Genomic DNA, 7,388 nt, shown 5'->3' with positions numbered 1-7,388 from the left:
GGCCGCGTCTCTGGCGACAGCTCCCACGCCCGAACAGCCAGGAGGGAAAGCCGTGCCTCGTTGGAAAGCTCTTTGGCAGCCGCTCGCATGGCCCCACAGCCCGTGGGTCTGCGGGCTTTGCGGCAGCCGTCAGCCTCGGCGCCACTGGCACCCACGTGGGGCCGCTGCACCAGCCTGCGAAGCATTTTCCGGTAGGGCCGCGTCTCTGGCGACAGCTCCCACGGCCGAAGAGCCAGGAGGGAAAGCCGTGCCTCGTTGGAAAGCTCTTTGGCAGCCGCTCGCATGGCCCCACAGCCCGTGGGGCTGCGGGCTTTGCGGCGGCCGTCAGCCTCGGCGCCATCGGCGCCCACGTGGCGCCGCCGCGCCAGCCTGCGAAGCATTTTCCGGTAGGGCCGCGTCTCTGGCGACAGCTCCCACGTCCGAAGAGCCAGGAGGGAAAGCCGTGCCTCGTTGGAAAGCTCTTTGGCAGCCTCTCTCGTGGCCCCACAGCCCCTGGGGCTGCGGGCTTTCCGGCGGCTGGCAGCCTCAGCGCCACCGGCGCCCACGTGGCGCCGCTGCGCCAGCCTGCGAAGCATTTTCCGGTAGGGCCGCGGCTCTGGCGACAGCTCCCACGCCCGAAGAGCCAGGAGGGAAAGCCGTGCCTCGTTGGAAAGCTCTTTGGCAGCCGCTCGCGTGGCCCCACAGCCCCTGGGACTGCGGGCTTTGCGGCGGCCATCAGCCTCGGGGCCACCGGCGCCCACGTGGCGCCGCCGCGCCAGCCTGCGAAGCATTTTCCGGTAGGGCCGCGGCTCTGGCGACAGCTCCCACGCCCGAAGAGCCAGGAGGGAAAGCCGTGCCTCGTTGGAAAGCTCTTTGGCAGCCGCTCGCGTGGCCCCACAGCCCGTGGGGCTGCGGGCTTTGCGGCGGCCGTCAGCCTGGGCGACACCGGCGCCCAGGTGGGGCAGCCGCGCCAGCCTGCGAAGCATTTTCCGGTAGGGCCGCGTCTCTGGCGACAGCTCCCACACCCGAAGAGCCAGGAGGGAAAGCCGTGCCTCGTTGGAAAGCTCTTTGGCAGCCGCTCGCGTGTCCCCACAGCCCATGGGGCTGCGGGCTTTGCGGCGGCCGTCAGCCTCGGCGCCACCGTCACCCACATGGCGCTGCTGCACCAGCCTGCGAAGCATTTTCCGGTAGGGCTGCAGCTCTGGCGACAGCTCCCACGCCCGAAGAGCCAGGAGGGAAAGCCGTGCCTCATTGGAAAGCTCTTTGGCAGCCGCTCGCGTAGCCCCACATCCCGTGGGGCTGCGGGCTTTTCAGTGGCCGTCAGCCTCGGCGCCATCGGCGCCCACGTGGCGCCGCCGCGCCAGCCTGCGACGCATTTTCCGGTAGGGTCGCGTCTCTGGCGACAGCTCCCACGCCCGAAGAGCCAGGAGGGAAAGCCTTGCCTCGTTGGAAAGCTCTTTGGCAGCCGCTCGCGTGGCCCTACAGCCCGTGGGGCTGCGGGCTTTCCGGCGGCCGTCAGCCTGGGCGACACCGGCGCCCAGGTGGGGCAGCCGCGCCAGCCTGCGAAGCATTTTCCGGTAGGGCCGCGTCTCTGGCGACAGCTCCCACGCCCGAAGAGCCAGGAGGGAAAGCCGTGCCTCGTTGGAAAGCTCTTTGGCAGCCGCTCGCGTGGCCCCACAGCCCCTGGGGCTGCGGGCTTTGCGGCGGCCGTCAGCCTCGGCGCCACCGGCGCCCACGTGGCGCCGCCGCGCCAGCCTGCGAAGCATTTTCCGGTAGGGCTGCAGCTCTGGCGACAGCTCCCACGCCCGAAGAGCCAGGAGGGAAAGCCGTGCCTCGTTGGAAAGCTCTTTGGCAGCCACTCGCGTGGCCCCACAGCCCCTGGGGCTGCGGGCTTTCCGGCGGCCGTCAGCCTCGGGGCCACCGGCGCCCACGTGGCGCCGCCGCGCCAGCCTGCGAAGCATTTTCCGGTAGGGCCGCGGCTCTGGCGACAGCTCCCACGCCCGAAGAGCCAGGAGGGAAAGCCGTGCCTCGTTGGAAAGCTCTTTGGCAGCCGCTCGCGTGGCCCCACAGCCCGTGGGGCTGCGGGCTTTCCGGCGGCCGGCAGCCTCAGCGCCACCGGCGCCCACGTGGCGCCGCTGCGCCAGCCTGAGAAGCATTTTCCGGTAGGGCCGCGGCTCTGGCGACAGCTCCCACGCCCGAAGAGCCAGGAGGGAAAGCCGTGCCTCGTTGGAAAGCTCTTTGGCAGCCGCTCGCGTGGCCCCACAGCCCGTGGGGCTGCGGGCTTTGCGGCGGCCGTCAGCCTCGGCGCCACCGGCGCCCACGTGGCGCCGCCGCGCCAGCCTGCGAAGCATTTTCCGGTAGGGCCGCGGCTCTGGCGACAGCTCCCACGCCCGAAGAGCCAGGAGGGAAAGCCGTGCCTCGTTGGAAAGCTCTTTGGCAGCCGCTCGCGTGGCCCCACAGCCCGTGGGTCTGCGGGCTTTGCGGCAGCCGTCAGCCTCGGCGCCACTGGCACCCACGTGGGGCCGCTGCACCAGCCTGCGAAGCATTTTCCGGTAGGGCCGCGTCTCTGGCGACAGCTCCCACGGCCGAAGAGCCAGGAGGGAAAGCCGTGCCTCGTTGGAAAGCTCTTTGGCAGCCGCTCGCATGGCCCCACAGCCCGTGGGGCTGCGGGCTTTGCGGCGGCCGTCAGCCTCGGCGCCATCGGCGCCCACGTGGCGCCGCCGCGCCAGCCTGCGAAGCATTTTCCGGTAGGGCCGCGTCTCTGGCGACAGCTCCCACGTCCGAAGAGCCAGGAGGGAAAGCCGTGCCTCGTTGGAAAGCTCTTTGGCAGCCTCTCTCGTGGCCCCACAGCCCCTGGGGCTGCGGGCTTTCCGGCGGCTGGCAGCCTCAGCGCCACCGGCGCCCACGTGGCGCCGCTGCGCCAGCCTGCGAAGCATTTTCCGGTAGGGCCGCGGCTCTGGCGACAGCTCCCACGCCCGAAGAGCCAGGAGGGAAAGCCGTGCCTCGTTGGAAAGCTCTTTGGCAGCCGCTCGCGTGGCCCCACAGCCCCTGGGACTGCGGGCTTTGCGGCGGCCATCAGCCTCGGGGCCACCGGCGCCCACGTGGCGCCGCCGCGCCAGCCTGCGAAGCATTTTCCGGTAGGGCCGCGGCTCTGGCGACAGCTCCCACGCCCGAAGAGCCAGGAGGGAAAGCCGTGCCTCGTTGGAAAGCTCTTTGGCAGCCGCTCGCGTGGCCCCACAGCCCGTGGGGCTGCGGGCTTTGCGGCGGCCGTCAGCCTGGGCGACACCGGCGCCCAGGTGGGGCAGCCGCGCCAGCCTGCGAAGCATTTTCCGGTAGGGCCGCGTCTCTGGCGACAGCTCCCACACCCGAAGAGCCAGGAGGGAAAGCCGTGCCTCGTTGGAAAGCTCTTTGGCAGCCGCTCGCGTGTCCCCACAGCCCATGGGGCTGCGGGCTTTGCGGCGGCCGTCAGCCTCGGCGCCACCGTCACCCACATGGCGCTGCTGCACCAGCCTGCGAAGCATTTTCCGGTAGGGCTGCAGCTCTGGCGACAGCTCCCACGCCCGAAGAGCCAGGAGGGAAAGCCGTGCCTCATTGGAAAGCTCTTTGGCAGCCGCTCGCGTAGCCCCACATCCCGTGGGGCTGCGGGCTTTTCAGTGGCCGTCAGCCTCGGCGCCATCGGCGCCCACGTGGCGCCGCCGCGCCAGCCTGCGACGCATTTTCCGGTAGGGTCGCGTCTCTGGCGACAGCTCCCACGCCCGAAGAGCCAGGAGGGAAAGCCTTGCCTCGTTGGAAAGCTCTTTGGCAGCCGCTCGCGTGGCCCTACAGCCCGTGGGGCTGCGGGCTTTCCGGCGGCCGTCAGCCTGGGCGACACCGGCGCCCAGGTGGGGCAGCCGCGCCAGCCTGCGAAGCATTTTCCGGTAGGGCCGCGTCTCTGGCGACAGCTCCCACGCCCGAAGAGCCAGGAGGGAAAGCCGTGCCTCGTTGGAAAGCTCTTTGGCAGCCGCTCGCGTGGCCCCACAGCCCCTGGGGCTGCGGGCTTTGCGGCGGCCGTCAGCCTCGGCGCCACCGGCGCCCACGTGGCGCCGCCGCGCCAGCCTGCGAAGCATTTTCCGGTAGGGCTGCAGCTCTGGCGACAGCTCCCACGCCCGAAGAGCCAGGAGGGAAAGCCGTGCCTCGTTGGAAAGCTCTTTGGCAGCCACTCGCGTGGCCCCACAGCCCCTGGGGCTGCGGGCTTTCCGGCGGCCGTCAGCCTCGGGGCCACCGGCGCCCACGTGGCGCCGCCGCGCCAGCCTGCGAAGCATTTTCCGGTAGGGCCGCGGCTCTGGCGACAGCTCCCACGCCCGAAGAGCCAGGAGGGAAAGCCGTGCCTCGTTGGAAAGCTCTTTGGCAGCCGCTCGCGTGGCCCCACAGCCCGTGGGGCTGCGGGCTTTCCGGCGGCCGGCAGCCTCAGCGCCACCGGCGCCCACGTGGCGCCGCTGCGCCAGCCTGAGAAGCATTTTCCGGTAGGGCCGCGGCTCTGGCGACAGCTCCCACGCCCGAAGAGCCAGGAGGGAAAGCCGTGCCTCGTTGGAAAGCTCTTTGGCAGCCGCTCGCGTGGCCCCACAGCCCGTGGGGCTGCGGGCTTTGCGGCGGCCGTCAGCCTCGGCGCCACCGGCGCCCACGTGGCGCCGCCGCGCCAGCCTGCGAAGCATTTTCCGGTAGGGCCGCGGCTCTGGCGACAGCTCCCACGCCCGAAGAGCCAGGAGGGAAAGCCGTGCCTCGTTGGAAAGCTCTTTGGCAGCCGCTCGCGTGGCCCCACAGCCCGTGGGGCTGCGGGCTTTCCGGCGGCCGTCAGCCTGGGCGACACCGGCGCCCAGGTGGGGCAGCCGCGCCAGCCTGCGAAGCATTTTCCGGTAGGGCCGCGGCTCTGGCGACAGCTCCCACGCCCGAAGAGCCAGGAGGGAAAGCCGTGCCTCGTTGGAAAGCTCTTTGGCAGCCGCTCGCGTGGCCCCACAGCCCATGGGGCTGCGGGATTTGCGGCAGCCGTCAGCCTCGGCGCCACCGTCACCCACATGGCGCTGCTGCACCAGCCTGCGAAGCATTTTCCGGTAGGGCTGCAGCTCTGGCGACAGCTCCCACACCCGAAGAGCCAGGAGGGAAAGCCGTGCCTCGTTGGAAAGCTCTTTGGCAGCCGCTCGCGTGGCCCCACAGCCCGTGGGGCTGCGGGCTTTTCAGTGGCCGTCAGCCTCGGCGCCATCGGCGCCCACGTGGCGCCGCCGCGCCAGCCTGCGAAGCATTTTCCGGTAGGTCCGCGTCTCTGGCGACAGCTCCCACGCCCGAAGAGCCAGGAGGGAAAGACGTGCCTCGTTGGAAAGCTCTTTGGCAGCCGCTCGCGTGGCCCCACAGCCCGTGGGGCTGCGGGCTTTGCGGCGGCCGTCAGCCTGGGCGACACCGGCGCCCAGGTGGGGCAGCCGCGCCAGCCTGAGAAGCATTTTCCGGTAGGGCCGCGGCTCTGGCGACAGCTCCCACGGCCGAAGAGCCAGGAGGGAAAGCCGTGCCTCGTTGGAAAGCTCTTTGGCAGCCGCTCGCGTGGCCCCACAGCCCGTGGGGCTGCGGGCTTTGCGGTGGCCGTCAGCCTCGGCGCCACCGGCGCCCACGTGGCGCTGCCGCGCCAGCCTGCGAAGCATTTTCCGGTAGGGCTGCAGCTCTGGCGACAGCTCCCACGCCCGAAGAGCCAGGAGGGAAAGCCGTGCCTCGTTGGAAAGCTCTTTGGCAGCCACTCGCGTGGCCCCACAGCCCCTGGGGCTGCGGGCTTTCCGGCGGCCGTCAGCCTCGGGGCCACCGGCGCCCACGTGGCGCCGCCGCGCCAGCCTGCGAAGCATTTTCCGGTAGGGCCGCGGCTCTGGCGACAGCTCCCACGCCCGAAGAGCCAGGAGGGAAAGCCGTGCCTCGTTGGAAAGCTCTTTGGCAGCCGCTCGCGTGGCCCCACAGCGCGTGGGGCTGCGGGCTTTCCGGCGGCCGTCAGCCTGGGCGACACCGGCGCCCAGGTGGGGCAGCCGCGCCAGCCTGCGAAGCATTTTCCGGTAGGGCCGCGGCTCTGGCGACAGCTCCCACGCCCGAAGAGCCAGGAGGGAAAGCCGTGCCTCCTTGGAAAGCTCTTTGGCAGCCGCTCGCGTGGCCCCACAGCCCATGGGGCTGCGGGCTTTGCGGCGGCCATCAGCCTCGGCGCCACCGTCACCCACATGGCGCTGCTGCACCAGCCTGCGAAGCATTTTCCGGTAGGGCTGCAGCTCTGGCGACAGCTCCCACACCCAAAGAGCCAGGAGGGAAAGCCGTGCCTCATTGGAAAGCTCTTTGGCAGCCGCTCGCGTGGCCCCACAGCCCGTGGGGCTGCGGGCTTTCCGGTGGCCGTCAGCCTCGGCGCCATCGGCGCCCACGTGGTGCCGCCGCGCTAGCCTGCGAAGCATTTTCCGGTAGGGCTGCAGCTGTGGCAACAGCTCCCACGGCCGAAGAGCCAGGAGGGAAAGCCGTGCCTCATTGGAAAGCTCTTTGGCAGCCGCTCGCGTGGCCCCACAGCCCGTGGGGCTGCGGGCTTTGCGGCGGCCGTCAGCCTGGGCGACACCGGCGCCCATGTGGCGCCGCCGCGCCAGCCTGCGAAGGATTTTCCGGTAGGTCTGCGGCTCTGGCGACAGCTCCCACGGCCGAAGAGCCAGGAGGGAAAGCCGTGCCTCGTTGGAAAGCTCTTTGGCAGCCGCTCGCGTGGCCCCACAGCCCCTGGGGCTGCGGGCTTTCCGGCGGCCGTCAGCCTTGGGGCCACCGGCGCCCACGTGGCGCCGCCGCGCCAGCCTGCGAAGCATTTTCCGGTAGGGCCGCGGCTCTGGCGACAGCTCCCACGCCCGAAGAGCCAGGAGGGAAAGCCGTGCCTCGTTGGAAAGCTCTTTGGCAGCCGCTCGCGTGGCCCCACAGCCCGTGGGGCTGCGGGCTTTCCAGCGGCCGTCAGCCTGGGCGACACCGGTGCCCAGGTGGGGCAGCCGCGCCAGCCTGCGAAGCATTTTCCGGTAGGGCCGCGGCTCTGGCGACAGCTCCCACGCCCGAAGAGCCAGGAGGGAAAGCCGTGCCTCGTTGGAAAGCTCTTTGGCAGCCGCTCGCGTGGCCCCACAGCCCATGGGGCTGCGGGCTTTGCGGCGGCCATCAGCCTCGGCGCCACCTTCACCCACATGGCGCTGCTGCACCAGCCTGCGAAGCATTTTCCGGTAGGGCTGCAGCTCTGGCGACAGCTCCCACACCCGAAGAGCCAGGAGGGAAAGCCGTGCCTCATTGGAAAGCTCTTTGGCAGCCGCTCGCGTGGCCCCACAGCCCGTGGGGCTGCGGGCTTTCCGGTGGCCGTCAGCCTCGGCGCCATCGGCGCCCACGTTGCGCCGCCGCGCTAG

Source organism: Larus michahellis, unplaced genomic scaffold, assembly GCF_964199755.1.
Source record: "Larus michahellis unplaced genomic scaffold, bLarMic1.1 SCAFFOLD_39, whole genome shotgun sequence".
NCBI lineage: Eukaryota > Metazoa > Chordata > Aves > Charadriiformes > Laridae > Larus > Larus michahellis.
This window is presented reverse-complemented; position numbering follows the sequence as displayed.